The 21,747-nt window shown below is 38.9% G+C and overlaps 1 protein-coding gene across 7 annotated transcripts in view; it reads left to right on the top strand.

The window, feature by feature from the left end:
- ZMIZ1 (zinc finger MIZ-type containing 1) overlaps nt 1-21,747 on the top strand; it is a 347,321-nt gene that overhangs the window by 88,972 nt on the left and 236,602 nt on the right. The gene's annotated exons all lie outside the window — the stretch shown is intronic.

A 21,747-nucleotide genomic window follows, 5' to 3' on the forward strand; every position in this document is an offset into this window, starting at 1 on the left:
CTGTATTTATGTTCTCCATCATGTATTGTAGGAATTTCCCATCTGGGGATTTTAGTAGTTCATTTCTTATGTATGTGTTTTGTCATTAGCATTTGTAGCTGAATGTTACACCTTTGGGTAGTTTATATTTAAATGTGCTTTTATTACTATTTTCATAATTATTATTTTACCAGCAATTCAGTGTTATGTGACTTAGTTAATTATGGCAATGTGATCCTTCATTGCTATCACAAATAGTTTGTGTCCCTAAAGAAATGGGAATGAAATGTCATAGCAACAGATGTGTATTTCTGAAAACGTTTTTAAGAAGGAAAACTTAAAAACAGAAATCCTGGTTCTGCTGGAATTGGGCTGTGCCTTCACACAAAGTGAGGAGGCCCAATATAAATGGACAGCCCAGGGCTGTGTACCAGTGTTTTTTAAGGCAGTTGATTTATAACAAGAAGCTGTAGGGCCACCAACTTGTGCTGCATTTCAGGGCTACAATCCACACATGGTGTTGCCAAAGATTGTTTGTTTATGTGCAGAAATCTCCATGATAGCAGTGTCTCTTGGCAGCCATTGGAAACTACTGTTATTAAAACCCCTACATTTCTCATTAGAACAACTCTATTGTACATATTGCTTAAATATAGATTACTAATGAAATGCCTTTTTATTGCTTTCCCAGTGAATACTTTCAGCATAAAGTTAATTTGCAGTGTTATGTAAATTCTGTTTAACTTCAATCAAGTTTTTAATTATGTTTTTACCACAGTAATTCCCATTTGATTTGTCATCTCCTGTTAGGTATTTAACATTGTGCAGGGTATTTTTTTTCTTCTTTTTTTTTTTTTTCCCCTCCTCCTGTTTTAGTCTTGGATGTCACCTGGAATAGACCCTCACTCTAAAGCTGGGCAAATTTGATTTCCACTCATGCAAGTATGATTTAATGAAGAATTACTACAGAAAACCAATATTGGAAATGCTTTATTGTTATGGTATTGATTAGCAGCAATAAAATTAAACAGACAGAACTGCCACTGAGAAGACATCCAGCTATTTCATTTGCCCCCTTCCCTTTGCCTTTCTTTCAGTTGCTCCAGTTCAGTGAACCTTTGATGCCCTTGGATTTCATTTAAAATGTCAGTTGCTGCTTAACACCTGATGGCCACTCAGTCTGTGGCTGCCTTGCACAGATACCAATTGTTCTCACAAATGTTTGCTTGCCCACTGAGAGGATAAATGGGACCCTTTTTTGGCAAATTGTCGGCACATTAATCGCTTCTGAGATAGGACTTGTTAGGCAGCATCTCAGGTTTAGATATGTTATTTTCAACTCTAGATATATCTTTTTTTTGTCTTTTTCTGATGAAATTAGGTGGAAATAGTTGAAGTTGAGTCTGTTTTCAGAGGTCATGGCAAAAAAGCTTCTTCAAAAAGTTGTATGATATTTTGTGTATTTATGTAGAAATCTTCTCATATGCATGTGAAAAGTTTTGTACAACAGTGGAGGTCTTCTAAATAAAATACAGTCTTTTTTTTTTTTTTCTGGAATCATGACTTCCTTGGATTCAGTAGTGATTTTTGCTCAAAAATTGTTCATGCCCAAGTAGAAACTTTGTAAAGGATTTGTGACACATTCTGAATTCAGGTACACTTGAAGTAGTTCAGCTGGATACTCAAAATTAGCAGCGAAATTTGGAATATTTGCATTGGGAACAACATACTATTAAATATAAATTAACTGCTATCTTAAACTACTTTAAGGGCATTTGCATACTTGCAAATTTATTTCTGGAAGGTTGGGATTATAAAGACCTTACCAATATGCTACCTGTCCTGCTTGAAATACAAGTACTCATGATTCCTGGCTACAGCTTTTATTAAAAAGTGCTCTTTTGAGTTATTTACAAAATACTATTCACAGTGTGCTTGTACACTTCCCATCTGCATTTTGTGCTGCTATTCCAGCATTGTCTGACAATACCATCAATTCACAGGTCTCCTATAGAAAAGAAAGGCGAAGAAATAATCGACTCTCCCTCTTGAAAAATCACATTTTATATGTAACTATTACAATGTATTTGATTGAGATGGGAATTGTGTTACTTTCTCATGGGAGTTGTTTGAATTTCCACTGTTTAAAAATCAATTCAACTTGATGAGTGGTGGATTCAAGCAGTGGAACCCATTAGGATGATTTCATATCACTAGTTGCACCCTATTTAATCTTTCTGTTGGGAGATAATTAAGTTGAACTCATTAATTTGTACAGATGTTGAATGTTTCCATCAAACTTGTCTTTCTCCACTCTCTCTCCTGGCCTTCCTGCCCAGGTGAGTGGCACTGCCAGCAGCCCAAACGGCGCAGTGATCAGGTGACTGGGATCTCCTTGCATGGCAAATAAACTCTTCCTGCAGCTGAGGCCAAGCAGGAATCTCAGCTCTGTATTAGGCAGGCAGGCATCAAGATGGCCTTTTTTTCCTAATTGCCTGACATAGAATGTCTCAGTCTTTAATGGCATACCTATATATGTAGTTCCCTTTTAAGCCATGTATAAGGTAGTTTGTTTTGTTTTGTTTTGTTTTGTTTTTTAAAGAGTCTTTAAACCTTCAACCTTCTAGATTTCTGTGGTCTCTGAATGCATTTGATGCTTTATCAAAATGTTGGCAAAGAGGTGCTTGCTTTTGGTAAGTGATTTTCTGCATTACTTCGATGTCTAGGTTTTATTTCTTTTGAAACAATGATATTTTCTGAAGAGAGTTTAAAGCTAGTCAAAAGCCCTGGTGTACAGGGATGACCATCTTTATTTTCTTTCACATCTACAAAAGCTCACTGGAGGACTGGAGTCAGTGCTCCCTACACCCAAAATGATATTGGTTGTGGGAAGATGCTTTCTGTTGGCTGTGTAGACATTTTAGGAGAAGGCACAGCAGTGCCTGGTGACTGATTGCTCTGAGTGTCTGATCACTGATGCCTGTGGTGTGAGCTCTTCTGTTTATTGTGCCCAGCAGAGTCCATTTGGCAGATGACAGACCCAGACAAGACTTGTTTTTCACTAAAGATGTCTTATGCTAGCAAGGTACTTTTCTGTTTTAGCTCCTTTCTTGTTGGTTAGTAAAGAAGAGGTGTGTATTTCACTGTATTTAGCTAGTTTGTAATACTCTGGTGCCACAATCCAATCACAAATAAGCTTTTCTTTTTTTTTTCTTGTCTTGGTCTATCTAAAATTTTGTTCTGGTGTAGAATCTTAAACTGAAGTCTTAGGTCCAAGTTCATATGATGGCATCCAGAATTTACAAAATACATATGCTCCTAAAATCTCCCAAAATTATTTGATCTGGATTTTGCTGGCAATTAGTAGTGTCTGTCATAATCACTTAGAGAAGAAAGGTCTCCTGGCTGGTATTTTTAGCTCTTGATATCTTATTGGTTGCATGGGTTCTATGAAGTAGGAACTGAAGGGGCAGAGGTGCTGGATCCAACACATTATGCTGGGATTACAATGCTCTTAGAGTTAGATTAAATTATAAATATCAAAATAAAGAAAGTGTGTTTTTCTTCCCTTGAAATTCCTTGAAATTAAGGTTTTAAAATTAGGAGACAATACACCACCATGACATACATCTGCTGTGGATATTTCTGACTCGTGTTCATGTGCTTGAAATTGTTCTAAGACATTTCAGACATGAAAGAAGCGCACAAAATGCATGGCAGTACCTCACCAGAAAGTTGTTTCTCCAGTAAAACATCTTAAGGAAGTAGCAGGTAAACAGAGATTCTTCTTCTGATATTTTCACAATATTGCTTTGATTATTGATATAAAGCAGATGTAAATGCTTTTTTATTTCCTACTACTTTTCTTTTGGAAAAGACTTTCATAAGGATGGAAAACCCACAAAAATTTGCTACAATTTTTGTAATACTCCAGAAATAAAAGATAATTCTCTGAGTTCTTGCCACGTGATCCAAGCTTTATTGAATCTTTTCCAAAGTGAGTGAAATCTTAACTAGCTGTGTGGCTATTTTTCCTATTTGCTTAAGTGAATAAAGTAGTTCAGTCTAGGTGGAGCTAGAAGTGCCTGAATTTTTAAGCCCTTGTGTGAAGTGGAGAGACGAGGCCAAGCAGAAGGGAATGCCATTAGCACACAGTGACACTGGCAGCAGAGCTGTTTAGACAGCTGCACGTGTCATATCATGTACTTGGGGCTCGGTCATGCTGCTATTTCTGTCTCGTTAGCACAAATCACAGCGTCTACTTTTTGCGAGTCTGCGTGTGCTCCTTTGCTTATCTGGGGGCACTTCCTTATTTGAGTGAGTTTAAAAGGGATGCTGAAAATTTGAAGTCCAGTAGTGAGCCGCTCATTTTACTGCAGAGCTCAAGGCAGGGCCACCAAGCCCACGTCTGGCCAGGAATCAGACATCTGGCCCCTTTGTAGGCATTTTGAAATGGTACCTTAGTGCTTGACTAGAGGAGAGGCAGCATTGTTTACCAAATAGTATCACCATGTAAGATGTTTGTATATAGCAGGTCAAGCTAATTCAAGAAAGATACCTAGAGGAAAATACTCTGTCTACTGGCTGTTTCATTTTAACACAATGTCTGTGACTAGAAAGGGTAAAAATGTGCCTTAAAACCAATGAAGAGTGAAAGGAGCACTTCTCAGATAACCACCAAACTCCAGGAGGTGTAAGCATTGCTTACAATGAAGCTCATGGTGACATCATACATTTGGAATTACAATTCAAAGCAATTATAACCAAGTATTATGAATTAATGAACTTAAAGATAAAAACAGCCGAATGCTGCTTGGTGTTGGGTTTCTTTTTGTTATGTTTTGGTGGATTTTTTTAATATTTTCCCATGCCAAGTCATCTTGTTTCTTGTACTTGGGTTATACTCACTGACACTGAGCTGAATTTTAATTTTTTTCCAAAAAGTTTATGTTTTCAGTACAGGGGGCATATGTTATATTTCAGAAAATAATAATGTAAAGCATTAATACAATTTAGTTGTTGTTAACTTGCATTTTAAGAAGGCTTATTATCTGCTTTAGCTGTCAACATTATAGTCTTCGTATGACGCATTTATTTCAATTGCTAAATTCCTCCCATTGTTACTAATGCTGTCCTGTGTGTTAGACAAAGCTCTAACCATACCTGCAATCACATATCTGTGTATGTATGGAGAAATGAGTCTTTCTGAAGTGAGAGTTCATGTTGGATGCCCAGAAATATGTCTCCGGCATTTTTTATGCTATTTAGAAATACAATAAATTTCTTAATTCACTTTGCTACATGTTTACTGTTTGAAGAATAATGCATATATTTACTTGATTTAACAGTAACACTTAGTATCAGCTTACAATTTTAACAAAGTATGAGGCTCATAAAAGGACTTCAGACAAACATATGCAGTGTATTTATTTAATACTTCTCCTCATATGGATTTTCTGAAAATCTTTCACTTCGTTCAAAACGAGGGAAATAAGAGTTAAGTTTGTCTATCCTTGACCATCTGTCTTGTGTTCTGCAGGAATGTATGTCCTGTTTTATTTATGTCCTAGCTCTCTGTGGTTTAATTATTGTCTCAATAAAGATGAGAAATAGAGGAAGATTTCTTTTTTTTAAGAGTTGAGGTAGAGCATGCCAGTGAGTTCTAGGAGAAGCCTTACCAGGACAGCAGTTGATGGGGTCACCACCACGACAATTGCCTTTGCTGGTCTCTGAGCTTCAGTTGTCTGTAGCATTGTGCATGAACAGTTCACAAAATAGCAGCTTCTACATCTGTTGCCATGCTGCTTTCAGGCTTCCTAGTTAACTGGTGCTTAAGACAGTTATCTTGCTTTCCAGAAATATTTAATCATGATTTAATCTAGCAAATAAATATTCAGTAATGATATTTGTTGATGACATAAGTCAACTGATAATAGGCACCTTGAACCACGACTTCCTTAATTCAGTATCTGATACTCTTCTTGCAGTAACAGTATGCACTGAACCAAAGATGTGTGCAGCATATGTTGTATTTGCAAAGTGAACTAAGGGGGAAAGATGGTATTGCAGGAATTTGAAATTTTTTAAATGAACTAGGCTGATGTCTTTGGATGTTGCTGTTTTACTTCTGTAACTGATGCCAGCAGCAGGCTGTAAATGCACCTTGTATGTATGTAACCTTGTACAGTCCTGTGCTGGTCAGAGATGGACAAGAGGGAGTGGGGCAGCAGGGTGTGAAGAAATCTCTGAAGAGGAGACACAGAAGTCCAGTTCTAGTGCATCTTTTACAGAGCTGTGTATGTGTACATGCGTCTTGGCTAGTGAGTCACTGGCAGCTTCAGCGGAAAGGGCAGTGGCCAGACTGCTTGCACTCTGCTTATACCACTGCATGTTTAATGGGACTAAACAGGAATCTGGTTGCTGTCCTCCTGCTCCTTCACTTGCAAATAAGCAGCAAGGTATCCGTGCCTCAGTTACAGGAAGGGTAAGTGAAAGCCTCCATTGCTGCCCTGTGTAAGGGATGGAATAGACTAAACTCACTTTGTTTAACCAATCTGTGGAAGAGCCCTTTCTATGGAAATGGTTGTTTTCACATTTTTGTCTTGGAAATGCCTGAAGCATCCCACAGGGTTTAGGTTTCTGTCTTCCTACTTGCTGTGCATGCAGGCAATAAGAGCCAGGCTTAGCACTAATCAGCTGTGATTCATTGTGCCTTTACCCCACAATGTCTAATATTGAATAGATTTGAAACCTTTGATATGTCTTCCTTTGGTTTGTTTCCACAATTCACTTCCTCCCATTAATTTCCAGGGCCGTAGGGATCTTTGTTTTTACGTTGCTGCTGCTGGCCCTGCACACACAGGCAGACAGGCAGCTGGTTACGCCTCTGCCTGCCAGGCTCCAGGAGCAAATTCTTTCTGCACAAGCGTGCAGCTCACTCAGTCCTCGCTCCGCTCCTGTCTGGATTACAGTTTCATTAAGGTCTCATGCATACATGATATTTTAACTCAAACGGACTATAATAAATTTCATCTGAATAAGCAAGTGCCTTTTACGTGTCATAAATTTCGCCTTTTCCTGTCCCCACTAATACGCTTCCCCCCTTAACATTTCAGTTATATACTGATAAACTCCTCGACATTTAAATAGTACTGCGGCAGGCTGGAGGTGGAGAACTGGGTCACGCAGAGCTATCAAGAGAACCGTGACTTTTATAACTGGCTGAATAGGAAGCTCCCGGCTACTCGGATTTCTGCGAGGTTGACTGCCGCTGCTGAAAGGGGAGAAATAAAGCGTGTTTTCATTCTAAAGGCACTTTGCACACATGAGTTAACCTTTTCAGTGCTCTGGTGTGAGGTGGGTAAATGTTGTTGCTTCAGGTGGAGAAACTGAGGCAGAAGGCTTGTGTGTCCCGTTCTCGTGCGTGGCTGTGGCTGGGTGCCAGCTCGCAGGCTTTGCTCTGCCTTGCTGCCTGCTTGGGCTCACATCACAGCCACGTTACCTGATGAGATACAAGTCTGGCCCTTTTCCTGCCATACTGCCAGGTCTGACATCCTGTTAGCATGAAACTTCCAGTGGTATTACATGGTAGCTGCAGCTGGAAAATGTGTATCAGCTGTCTCAAGGTCCCCATGAGGGTTTGGGTTGCCTTCTTGCTTTTCTTCCTTTCCCCCTTCCCGCCCCTCCCCTCTCAGTTTTTGGCCAAAAATAGTTCTGCTTGCTGGAAAAAAAAAAAAAGGAAAAAAAATACGATATTTTCTGACTTCATCTTAGTAGACTTCTAATTACCTGTAGTATACATATACTTATATCTGTAACAAGCTTATAAAATGTGTTATGTGCTATATAATCCAAGAATGACCCAACTGCACTATGGCTCAGAGATTCATGCAGTAGTGAATGATTGTTAGTGGGAGTGGAGAGATCAATTTAGAAGACTGCTATTACAATTTTGGGGGGACCTTAAAGTGTGCGGAGGTATTTTATGTTTATGCACTTTGATAATAGATTTTTTGAGCATGTCCTCTGATCTGTCTGTTGATTGCATTTGTGGCTTGTGCTAACTCAGCTTTGTTTCTTTAAAAAGAAGAAATTCCTTTTGAAAAAATGTTACTTAAAACGCACATGTAATTATTACAAGACTTTCTTGCTTAATTTTGCGTGCTAAAGGAAAGCTATAAAGGTCATTTGGTGAGCAATTTTATCTGGGATTTTCTCCTAGTAGTTAAAACCACATGACGTTAATAACTATTTACATAATCCCTAAAAACTGGTAGGCAAATCGTGCATGTGGAAACATGAAAGGTAATGTAAACAGGCAAGTTGGTTTATCCTGAGATGTGTATTTTGACTTTAAAGCTATGTAACTGAAGGTTGAAAAAAGGCACATTTCCGATGCATTTCTTTTGTCTTAAGGAGTTGGTGAATTGTGAGTCCTATTCTAGAAATGGATTTTTGTTTTTCTGAGTGAATCTATAAAAACCCCTTGGAATCACTGTCTTTTGGCAGTTAGCCAGGTAGTTTAGTAAACAATTTGATTGATTATCTGAAAGTTATTTTTTACGCTAATGTTGGCTTTCGGTTATATAGCGTCACATAATTCACCTTCAGGTCTTCTAAGTTCAGTTGTGTAAGATGTATTCAATCCTATATCCACATCCAAAGGCAAGGAAAAATATATTTTTGTTAAATATAGGCAGAGCAAACTTTACAGTAATGAATCCTGTTGGCATCCTCAGACAGAAAATAAGCCTCAGTATGGTGCCTTCCATGAAACCTAAGTGTGTCCTTCAGCAGAGGTCCTGGAAATAAGACACCAACTAGCAAGCATCATGCCTTTTTTTTTCTTTTTCTAAAAAAAAAAAAAACAGATACATGAGATGAGCAGGTATTGAACTGTTTATTCATTGCTGAGAAAGGGAAATGTGCTGTTCTGGTTTGTTCCTGGTTGGAACAGCTGGCTGCTCAACTTAGTTCTTGAGGTAAATCCTCTCCTTTCGCCTCTCACCCAGGCCTAAAATGGTTGGAGAGGATTCCTTTTAGGACAATGAAAAATAACATTGCCACTTTTTGTTAAAGCAGAGATTTAAAAAAATGAATGTTATCAAAGGATGGGAAAATTCTCAACAGCATAAAGACAGTGTGGGGGGGAAAGTTTATCTAGTTAGCCACTGTATTGATGCTTCTGTCTGTGGACCTGACTAAAACATCAATCTGTGTTTTAAAATGGCTTTGTGAATGTTTTCTGCTAATGAGAAGCAGCTTCAGTGCAGGGTTGTAAGGTATATAACTCCTGTTTTGATGGACAGTGTATATTGAAAAGGACTGAGCAATAGAAGTAGATCTGAAAATAATGGTGGGGTCAATTTCCCAACCTAGCTCCTGGCCTTGTGTTGATAATTGTATTTAAAACTTTGCTTTTTGGAGTCAGAGGATGATGATTTAAACCAAGCTGATAGGTTCTTCTGTTCCTAAAGTTCCTAGCAATGCTAAATATGTAAGAGATTTGAAATGCAAATCAGGTATTTCAGAAGAGTATAAAGAACAAATAATGTCATTTCATGATTGCCATGGAAGTTTGGATGGTTGGTTGATTATTATTGATCATGTTTGGATTTAAACACAGAAATAGCTAATTACATTCTTGGTTTTAACTCTGAGAGCTTAAAAATAAAAAAAAAAAGGCAATTGAATTTTTTCCCCCATCTTCCAGGGCATTTGTAGTGTAGTAATAACAGCCAGAAAAATATATCATGTTCCTTCCTCATTTTATTATTTACTGTATATACATCACATCATTTGTATTTTGCTTCCCTCTGTTTTTCACATATTATGCATTTCATTTATAAGTAACTGTCTCTCTTCTGGCAGCAGCTACCATGGTATTTTCTGGATGCTGCAGAAAAGAAATAATTATTGTAATTATTTTCAGAATTAATAAAACTATGGGGAATTTCTTTCCTTCCACTTGAAAAACTGTAGCAAAACCTTTAGTTTTATTTGGGCTTATTTTTAATAGGAATACCTTGTGGGTTGGTTTAATAACAAACAAACCCCAAAACAACAACAAGAAAACCTCCACCCCACCAACCTCCTCCAAAAAAGTCCCAAACCAACCCACCACAGGTATTTACTAGGTGTGGTTTGTACAGTGGCCTGAGAAAAAAGCTGGCTTTAGCACCTTAAGTTTTCACCCTGTATCTCAGGATGAAAGCCATCTCCTGTGGCTTTTGACAAGTGTCTTGACCTCTGCTGGCCAACTTGGCCACTGGTGTGCAAAAAACTGAATTCTCCCAGGCCTGTGGAAGTGCGTCAGGTTATTCCAGTCATTAACTGACTCCTGTAGGTAATATATATTTCTCTCCATTTGCAAAATGGGGACGTTAATACTTTTCTGCCTGCCTCTCAGTGGGATCCAGGAGGATTAGTTGTGTCTCTGCAGCAGCATAGAAGTGGTAAGCATGATTACAAAGAACAAGATGTGCAATTACACTGGAGGGGCAGCAAGCTGCGAGTGTCTTGTCACACTTACATAGCAGAGCAGCTGTCTGATGAGCTGTCCTGACCTCTGCAGTCAAACCAGATTTCAGCACAGTTGGCTCATTTGTGGGCTACTCTGATTTCTCACGTCAGGACCTCTGTTTTCTAAAGGTGACATCAGGCAGGGAAATACAGATGACAGCTACCCACTGGAGCTGTGCACTTCTCTTTCTCTTGTCAGAGTGATTTTGGGCACTGTGGATGTGAGCACCTGTAGGTGACCATCTTTGCCAGAAGGCTGTTCTTTCAGTAGTGTGAGGCTTGATGCGCTGGCCACCTGCTTCTCCTGTGACAGTCTTTACACCTTTGCTGGCATCACCTCCTGCAAACGGGACACGCTTCCCTGTAAGTCCCTTTCCCTGCTTGCTCTGTTCAAATTCCACCTAACAACTCAATGCTGTGTCAGCAAGAGGTCAATAATAATAGTCATATTTATTTTCTTTTATGGGCTTCCAGGTGCATCCTGTTTGTTTGATTTTGCTTAGAATGTGGGCTCTTGGGGGGATGCCTTCCTGGGTCTTGTCTCCCATGGGCTGCTGCTGTGTTGTCATTGTTGTACAGTGTTAACCCCCAGTGGCACTGTGACAACTCTATCCTGGGTCTCTGTTTTTACAGTTACCCTAAATTTGTTCTGTGAACAAGATAAAAGGTGTATGTGAAAGGCAGTGCAAGTTCTTTCATTTGTACTGTGTGTGTGCTTTAATGCCCTTTGAGCAGTTAAGTTATAGTGACTGCAGAAGTTCATGACGATGAGTGATAACAAAGAAGATTTATTTGTTTTTCCATTAGGATCTATTAAGAGTAATGTAATCAAATGGGATCAAAATGTTATCACCTTCTGAGGGTCATTGTCAGTAATTGTAACAATAAAGTGATTATTTTAGTGTCTTGCCTTGGGGAAAATGAGAATGTCTGAAATGAAAAAAAATTAAGAGCTGTGATGCAATGCATTTAGGTGTGGAATTCTCATTGGTTTGAAATGCATGGCAAATAGTTTTAGTCCATATCAAACAATTGTGTTTGGTTTTCACTTCGAAGCACTAACAAGAACCTATGGTGCAAATAAGGGGCAATATTTTAGGTATGAATTAATAGAGCAAGACAAAATAATAAAATGAAGTTTTTCTATTGAACATACATAAAATAGGAACCTTCAGGTTTGGATTTGGGTGCTGATATTTGAGTTTGCCAGTTTGCATTTTGTAGAAAGCTTGACTTTCAAGCCAAGGTGCTCCAGACTTTCTGAAAGACATACATTAATGGCACTTGAAGTCTGTAATCAGTACTCTTTGGTGTAAATGGCCTTTTAGGATGTTTATGGAATCAACACTGCACATGTAAGCAGAGTGGAACAGTGGGAATCTAAACATGTTAGTATCATGGCACAGTTTCAGTCAAAAGCAGTACAGATGAAGCATTCATTTAACTTACCTGCTTCAATAGAGAATTTGAGGTACATTTTTTGTCCTTACTGTTGCTCTGTTCTACCAGTATCTCTCATAAGCAAAACTATCAGTTAGTGCTGGCAGGATGAAGCCCTAAGGATATTAGAACAGCATGATTTTTATCTTGACTGTGTCCTGTTTGATAGGAGTTACTGCTTGTGGCTAAAGTGTTCTGCAACACTTTGATGTGATTCACATTCCTCAAGTTTTGTGCTAGGGTTAACATCATCTGCCTGAATCTCCCTCAGACTAAATGGGAATATACCACATAGTTATAGAAGAATGGCATATTGGAGATAAGAGTGACAAACATTTATCTCCACTAATAAAGAGTAGATTTTTATTTCATCCATTTCAATGCTGTGAATTATGGTATATATCTGTTAAACAAGGATTAAACTATTTGTTCTTTTTTTTGTGTGTGTACTTAAAATTGTATTTTTGTTTTGTATATTAAGCATTCTCCCATATTTAAAGGAATACTTTTTAGAGTGCAGGTGAGGGGAAAGTTTTCCTATATCTTACGTAAATTAATACTTTCAAAGAAGAAAAAACCCAAACATCTCAATTCCTCTCCATGATAACAGGAGACATTTTGGAATGCTCATTCCTACAGAATTTAAGCACCTAAGTATTTTAAATGTGTTAATGACCTAACAAATCAATAGAAGTTCTTAAATTAATGAGCTATTCGGGAATAGGTGATAAAAACCTGTGATCTCCATGACTTACTTTCGTTGAACACGCAATTATGAAAAAGGACTTGAGTATGATGGGCAGGGAAGGAAGACACTGGTCTGTAAAACTTTGAAAATATGGTAAGATAAATGGCTCCTGATCCAATGCTTCTCAATAGAGATGGCAAAGGTTGTGTGGGACTCTACAGTGTATGGTAAAATTGGCTCCTAGTTTGGAAAGTCCTTTCTTAGCTATTAGGAATGTCGTGCTGTTGTCTGTAAAGAATATCCAGGCAGACAAAAGGTCGAATCTTGCTATTCTGGGATTACTTGACAGTGTAACTGTCATACAATTAAGCTGAAAGGAGCAGGAGAGTTGCATAGTAGTGTGACTGGACTACAACCCAGTGCTGTCTGAAGTCAATGGAAATCTTTTTTGCATCTTTAATGGCTCTTAAGTCAGACCCCATTTTAGTTCAGACCTTTTCATTTCTTGATCTGAGGTCATTTGATAATCTGCTGTTATATATGAAATAAATCTTTAAATAACGCTTCAGTCTGAAGACTTGCTTGCCCACAAGTAATTTTGGAAGTTCTGTGCTGCTAAGTAATTTTTCTGCTTTAATTTTTCTGATGTTACTTGTGTGTTGTTACACATACCTGGTATATTGGGTACATTAAGTATATTTATTGTTATATATGTATTACAATAAAAAATTACATTTGGGCTCTGAAGGCCCCAAATCAAGATCAAGCTAAGGCCTGTAACACTTGGTGCCCCAAATCCCACGTGTTTTTCTGGAACATTTGCTGGTTGTGTTCCTGACTTACTGTGTTTGTCAAGTAAGTTTCTCAGTACATTAAACAGAAAATATTTTTCATGTTTTCTAAAAATGTTATGGTGTGATTAAAATAAGAGCTGCTTAGGACAGGAGTACTCTTTACTCTGTTTCTGTAAAGAATAGCATTGGACGTCTTTGATGTATCAAGAGGGAAGTAAATAGTAGCTGCAACCATTGTCATGAGGGTCCTTCCTGGTGTGGTGTGTTCACTCCTGCCTTCAGGGCCAGGAGTCCTGGGCAGGCAGATGTGCAGGATCTTCCGGGTTGGTCAGAGGCTGATCTAAAGCAGGCAAGTCAGTGGCTGATCCCTCTCATTTGCAAGGGGGGGATTTCCTGAATTCTGACTACCTTTTTTTTTTTTTCAAGCAGGCATTTTTTTGTTTCATGGCAGAGGATCAGGGTAGCTCCCAGTCCACTTTTGAGACATGGGAAGGAGCATTTGTATCATTTTCTTGACTGTGAGATACCTCTCATGGCTACGTGTGGCAAGGATACTGCGACCCCAGAGAAAATGGCCTGATTGTGATTTTTTTAAAAAATGACCTGATTATTATATTATTAAAAGTCTTCTGTTTTACCCCTGATTTCACTTGGCCCTTGCTGTTCTGCTGCTAATAGCTCAGGATACTCCTTTCTCAACCTCACTACATGGAGATTTCTAGAGGTGTCACGGAAACAGGTTAGTTATTATAAACCACTTTGTAAATAATAAACTGCAGTACAAAAATAATTATAATATTGTTGAAATATAATTAATTCTTCCAGTAAAACTAAGAAGAATTAATTCACAGACTGAGAACTTGAAACTGGGGTTTTCTGTCTGTGAGAATCAAAAGGCATTTCTCTGGTCTTATTTCATTTTCAGTTTATAAAATAACTTATTTTCATAATGTGAAATTACCTAGTATGCAAACTCTTGATTGAGTACTCGAAAACAAACATGGCTTTGTAGCAACTTGTTATTTTCCCTGAAGAATGTGTGTGCCCTTTCTTGCACTTGGCATTGTACTGCTTCATGTGGTTTTGTCTTTGGTATACAATCCACTGTGCTCCAGCTCCACACTTGATTAAATGGCATTATGAACTCTCTAATTATAATACCTTCACTTTATTACACTCGAAAGGATTGGCTCTGGTGGATGGTGGTATGAACAATGTGTAATGTGAATGCACTATTTTAAGTCTCCTTATTTGTGTTGTTATTATATGCATTATGATCTGGCCTTGTGGTCACCATCATGGAGTTAAATATGATTGTGGTACTATACATAATGAAGAGTTGATGCCTTTCACAAATGCTTTACTATCCAACTTACAGTTTATATTTCTGTTACAGTAGGAAATACTGAAATAGGTATATCTCACATGAATTCAATCTCCAAAACACAAAGCTGATTTTTTTTTTTTTCTTTCCTGAATGGAGGTAAAGCAAGTGTTAAGTTATAACTTCTCAAGCGAAGTTTTACTAGGCAGGAAAAATAGATAATAAGATGTTGTTTATGGTTTTTGTAGCTAATGTGGAGTCTGGAACCATAATGACGAGGAAGTTTGGTATGATGTTGGAAGCCTGGTTTTCTTTCCCTTCAACTTAATTAACCTCCTGAATAGTAGCAGAGTTGCTCCATGGTGGTTTGTGGATTTGTCACTTACGTACACTTTCTTCAACAAGAAATTGTGGAGGTCCTTAATGGGGTCTCATTGATGCTAAAGTTAAAGTCTGTAAAGCTGATCACGTGGTGCTATCTTCCAAGAGTCATGCCATTTTAATATTACCGTAGGAATAAGGAGAGTTAATGTCATTATTACTAAAGCTCTCTCAGTGCAGAAAGTCCAGGGAATTTGATTGAAGAAGGGACAGAACAGGAATCTGTCTGGGATTGAAGGGTTTACATCTTAACAGTGATAGAGGAAAAATAACAAAAGGCCAACATTGTTGTGAGGACCTTGCAGAGCAGGAATTAGAGTATTGAAACTCAAATGCAATAGGAGGTAGGGAAAAGAAGAAAAAAGCATAAGAAATGGAAATACAGGAGCATAATCAGTGAAGGAGTAGGAGTCATTGGACCAAAAAGCAAGTAATAACCCCACAGGGTACAGGAGGAGCATAGCCTTTTGCTGCTTGAGGCAGGGAGCTCTCTTCCCCTTTACTCTGAGCATGTGCCCTTACCTCCCTTGGAAAGCACTCCTGGAGTAGTCCAATGCCATGTTATATGATCACTCCATCTAACATTGCTTTTAGCTAGTGTCCATACAGCTAAACTCCACGAGACCCAGTCCCCTTCCCTCTTTCCCAGAGGTGGCAGTCAGTTGGGATGGGTATTCTGGAACAGCCAACCTGAGGTTGCTACCTGCATCCATGCACCATGACATGAACGAAATGCTTTGGATTAGCTTAAAATTGAAAGAGTCTCATTGAGACACTGTAAAAGAAGCATCAGTATTTATTTCTGAGTGTTGCAATTTTTACTTTTTTATGAATCTGGGGGGCTGGGGCGGCGTTGCAACCGGAAACCTAGTATGCTGCTTTAAAAAACCAAAAACATTAACCTCCTTATAAACAAAGCCACAATGCAAAACAAAACGAAATGACAAAATCCAAGGCACTGAGTTTATTGAGTGCCTTTTTAGCTCGGTCACAGGAGCATTATCTCTTAGGATATTTTGTGTCCTGCGAATCAGAATTGTGGGCTGCTGCTTTGTGTGTTTGCACCAGTGATTTTGCAGAAGGCTGACAGTCTCTGGGTTGAAACCAAGCGTTGTTGGCTGGCAGATGTGGCGGACAGCATGTCTATGCACGGCTGGGAATAAAGAGCCCTTGTGCATGCTGAAAATGGAGATTATAGATGTGAAACTGTTGAAACTGTCCTTTGCATTTGAGTTTAAAGAAATTCAATTTGTTTTAAAAATAGGTTCAATACTTAGTTTTCCTGCTTTAACACAGCTTGACGTATATAGGATCTTGAAGAAGATGCAGAGGGGGGAGTTTTGGAGCAAAGCAGATCATTGGCAGATTTAGCATCGTGTACGTGTGTGCCAAGTTATTCTTAGCACGAGCGGAGCCCAGTCAAAAGACTTCTGGTTTGTGTGCTATTCTGTTGTATTTTAAACTAATGCTGTGTATAATTGGCATTAGTTAAGGAGAAAATGTAGTGCTGTTTGCTTACATCATGCAAAGTAAAATTAGCGACCAAATTAATAATAACAACTCATTTTTCAGGCATGGGCTGGGAGCTGGTTGCATGGCAGTACTGTATGGGGAAGAAGCTGCCAGCTCAGTTTTTACACTATGCTCGTTAATATTTTCCTCCGTCTTCTATCCTTTATGTTGACATTAATGTTAATTAGTTACTTGCAGCAGCCAAAAAGTATTGATGAAAGCCCATGAACCCAATGTGCTTTTGTAAAATTAGTTTCCTGCTTAAGCAGATATTTCTGTAGTAATTGACACAAACCAGCCTCAGACAGGGAGGCAGAGGCAAGCTGGTTGTATGATTGATTCACCATGTTCTGTGGTTATTTCATGTTTATAGTAAAGAGAAGACTGTAACTGTAGGGCCAGATGCTCCACCTGTGTCCTCAGCTGAAGATGTGGCCTGAATAATTTATTAAGGTGCTGTCCTTTACATTCTCTTCAACGGGAGGTCTTGCCATAAAAGCATTAGAATTTTAAAACCTTCCTCTGGTTTTACTTTGCTTTTGTTGAAACAGTGGAACGCTATAGGCAATCCTAATAGTGGTACAGAACCCATTGCTACAGTGTGTATATTGCAAAATGGGAAAAATAACCATCCATTTGTAGCTGTGTTCTCTCAAATGTATGCTAATTGCAGGTGTTAAAAGTGACTCATTTAATGTTTTAAGGACACATAAAGTGGTTGATTGGTTTGTGGGGTTTTTTTTCCTCAAAGATTATAAATAGGCTCTTCTCCTGTCCCACATTACCTAGAGATAAGAAAATTGCATCATTAGATTGATCCCCAGTAACAGTTTCTCTTTGAAGAGATGAGTAGTTACCTCGTGCCAACCTTGTGGTTTGAATGTGATCTCCCAAATAGCACAAAGCTTGCTACTTTAAATACTGAATTTCAGACAACTGATATTCCCTTCTGTCTTACAGGACAGCTAATTCTCCTGATTTTCCCTGTGTTTTTTTTTCTGATTTTCCTTTTTGTGTAGAAATGTCTAAATATTATAAAAGGTCAGGTGGTTTCTGTCCAAGTAATGGATTACTCCAGGCTTTAAAAATGATGCCTGTTTATGGTCCTGCCATCTGCAGGAGCAGCAGCCTATCATAAAGTTACTGTATTGATCTGTCACTAGTGCTGTCTTGTCTGCCAAATGAAAAATGGCTTAAACTCATAACCTGGGCCAGCAGTTTTCTTATTGTAAGCCAGACAAAAATGCTATTGATCTTCTTTGCTGAAGTGTTCTTTTCACAGCTTGCCAGCATCAACATACTGTTGTCCTTACTCAGGGCTAATTAGCTAATAATTTAATGCCACTGAGACAGCAATCTCAGTTTGGTTTAGCAGCAAGGGAATATGCTGTAACTTCAGAAGTATGGGACCTTTTTAAAGCATGGTCATGATTGCAGTGCTTGTCTCAAGTTTTACACTCTCACTTCAAGTTTGATTTCCTCTGCACTAAAGAATAACAGTGTAGTTAGGTTGAGGTGTGCTGTCGCTTCAGGATTTATAGGAAGCAAAGCCCAGATGCAGTGCTGGTGTCTGTATTCTTGTATGGTGCTCTTGGTTATGCACTTGAGCTTTATGATTGCTCCTTGAGTGAAATCAAATAGTTCATTGAATTAATCGTGGGATCCCTGTGGTTCGTGAGCTGCAGACCAGATGGATTCAATCACATCTGAGAAACAGCCAATTATACCTTTTTTTGACTAATTCATTTTGTTTTGTTGGGGTTTTTTGGTAAAACACCAACCAAACAAAAATTCCACTGCTAAATTGTTTAAATCAAAGTTTATATGATAGATCTTTCTTCCTAAGAAATAATCCTCTTAATCCTCCTACTGCTGTGGAGGCCAGAAGGCTACAAGGAAATTCAGGTTGGAAGCATGGAAAAGATCTCATCTGGTCACATATTTTGAGAAAAACTCATAGGAGTTTTCCACAAGTGTTTTAGTATTTTTAATTCAAATATTTGGATAAGTAGGTGTATGAATGGAGTTTGCTTCTAGTCCTTAGCTGGGTATAGGATGCAATTGGTACATCTTCAGCTGGGGCATGTCTCCATGTCTTTCAGCCCATGTTTAATCTTGTGGGTGGTTCTCCTGGCTTGTCTCATTTTCTTGTGGTGGTGAAAGATACAGCCTGTACAGTGTTCCTTTTAGAATAAACAGTAATAAAAGCTTATGAAATATAATTATAAGCATTTTGCCAAAAAGAGAAGCAGACATCATCCAGTAGTTTTTAGCTGTTAGATGTTTTTTAAAAGTTCTTGACCTGAAGCAGGATCTGCAGTCTTTGCCCAGACAGTGTAGGCCATGTCTTAGTTTATATTTCAGAATCATGCATGATTCAAGTTGTATTTTTGTTTTCTGTTCCATATTGCTGAGCACAGTGTGAGGCAATGCACAGGAGGTGGAAGAAAACAGATGATCTCTAAGGGAAGTTATGCTTTACATTTCATACATTAATTTCTCTGGAGTGTGGGTACATATGTTAATTTTGTATATGAAAAAGGAGTTTAATCTATAAGGACACTTAAAATTTGCTTGAAGTAAGGCAACTTTTAATCTCTGAAAGCATCCCCAAAGTGCAATTAACTATTCTGATGTCCTGATGACTCAACAGATGCTTCTGTAAACTAGAACACATCTGTCAGATTACAGAACTGATATGCTGCTATATGTGATTTAAAATGACTGCCCATAAATGGCTGTATTGTGATAAATATCATATAGATGGCAAGGGTGTCCATCTTTTCAGTAGTTCTTTAATAACATTTCACAATGCACTGTCATTCTCTGAAGCTTGCTATAGTTGCATGAAATGCCAGACTCTTCCTTCGTATCTTTGTAAACTTGTTTGGGTTTTTCTGCATCTTCCCGGCTCCTTTTTAATGCATGCAGGCTATTGAGTGGTATTTTTAATAAAACAGTAGAACTAAAGATTTTTCTAAGCCTTTCTGAAGCTTCCCAGTAGCCAATTCAACTGATTTTAAACTGCACTCCATCTGTCTAGCAAAGAAAGAAAATACATTAGTAGTCCGCACATGAGTAGCTTATTAGTTCATTTGGTGTGTGCAGTACAGTGATTCAAGACTGATCTAAAATATTCATCCACAATTACTGGCACAGCACAGTTCAAAGTGCTTCAAATCTGTGGGTTTGACTGAGAAATTTAAGGAAAATAGCTGCAAATTGATTCTGTATGTAATTAATGAAACATTTCATTCTTATGTAAATACTAAATGCTTGGCTGTTTTTTTCTCTCTTTTTTTTTTTTTCCTTTCCTCTTACTGAGCTCCCCCTCCCTGACCTCCATTATATATTTGTTTGTTTTATAGGATGGTGGGTGGGCTGGCATGGGGGCATATTCTCTTGAGAGGAAGAATTAATAGCTGAGTCCTGTGACTCATTCACTGAGCAAACAGCTGTTCTCCCTCTAATTCACCCCTCCTCGGATGTCCATCCCACCCCCGGAGAGGAGCTGCCAGAAGGCAATGTTTGCCTCTGCCTCAGTTGTTGAAACTGTCCACTTCCTTGTAAAAAATACACTTTCCTTGACCGAAGCACCCCGTGTGTGTGTAAAGCAGAGGTGTGGACAAGAGCCCCTGGCCAGCTCTGCTGCAGGGAGCCTCGTCTCTGTTGGAGGGACACAGCAGATGGTCCGTGGCAGCCACATCTCCAAGTGTCTGAGCTTTTCCAGGGCTCAGCTCTTATGGAGTAGTGGTTTTGCCCCGGCAGTGCCTGTTTGGAGCTAGGGCTGGATGATAGTGGCTTTAATATGGGTTAAAGGCTTTTGGTGTGTTGGAGAGAAAGGGCTTTTGAGGACAACAGAGAAGCGAGTGAATGTTTGTGCAGATATAAGGAGTGAAGTCAGTGAGGCAGGACTGGGGTTTTGTTTAGAGTCTCTCCCTCCCTCTTTCAGTGTCACAGAAAATTAATTCGAGTTTTACAAATGCTATCAGTGGAAGAGTTTAAGAACAGCCTGCAGTAAAACTTAGAAGATCTTGAGGCAAACTTCAGCTTATTTTGAAATGACTGTCTTTCCAGCTCAGATGTCCACGCAGAACATGAATTGTGTAACGCTGCCTCTCCGAACTGCCAGTGACCTCGGTTTTAGTGTGGGCAGCCTGGCAGGGCTTGGCATCAGGGAAGGCCCCTGCAGCCCTCCAGGGCACCAGAAAACCAGGATCCAGGGCTACCAGTTTGACAGTACTTGTGTAATGGCTTGTGTGATAGACAGCAAGGAGCACTGTCTGCTGCGACCAAATGACCTAAAGAGAAGCTGGGGGGAAGACTGCTTCTAGCTATTAAATCCCAAGATAAGACTCTTTCTCTGAGACATCTGTGCAATTATTCCTCTCAGAGCTTTTATTTCTGTGATGTTAATTTGCATTAAAGGCCTGGATCTCTGAAATTGTGTTTGCCTGCATCTTACGTGGGTCACGGTTTTGCAGCTTTCCTGCCATTCACTTCCCTGCCACCACAGCACCACTCACACAGGCAAAGCAGGCAATGCCCACCCCCCCCTACACCACGTGCAAACAGGGGTTTGCATGTATGTGGTGTTTAATATTACAGAAGAGAGTGGTTAGGGTATAGTAGCATTCAGGGAGCTGATGTGAAGGCAGTAAAGAAAACGGGCGTGGTGGAGGATAGATTTGATCTTGTGTGAAATGCCGAGCTTCACATTTAGAGAAACAGAATTTCACCCCTAGGTTTTGGCACACCTGCTGGGGACAGTGGCTAAACCCAACAAAATTGATGTTTGTAATTTTTAACTGATGAGTTGACTGGCAGCAATATAGGGTGTTAAATTACTTTTTTTTTTTTTTCGTCCCCACTCGTGAACTTGTTTTCTTTAATATGGGTCTTCAGCACATCACTTGAACTGCTTTCTGTTCAAATACCTGTTTACTGGTGAGTTACATTCTGATTTAACTAAAAGCAGGGAAATGCCTTTCTCGTCTCCGCTCTCATGAGTGGAAGTTAAAGGCAGGAATGGAAATTTGTATGTTTATCAAGTTTAAGAGGTTATTAGGCAGAGATGGCAAAAAAAAAAAAATCTGCCCCTGATTTTA

The sequence above is a fragment of the Manacus candei genome, unplaced genomic scaffold (genome assembly GCF_025592945.1).
Source record: "Manacus candei isolate 608988 ecotype Guabito, Panama unplaced genomic scaffold, ASM2559294v1 h1tg000050l, whole genome shotgun sequence".
Taxonomy (NCBI): Eukaryota; Metazoa; Chordata; class Aves; order Passeriformes; family Pipridae; genus Manacus; species Manacus candei.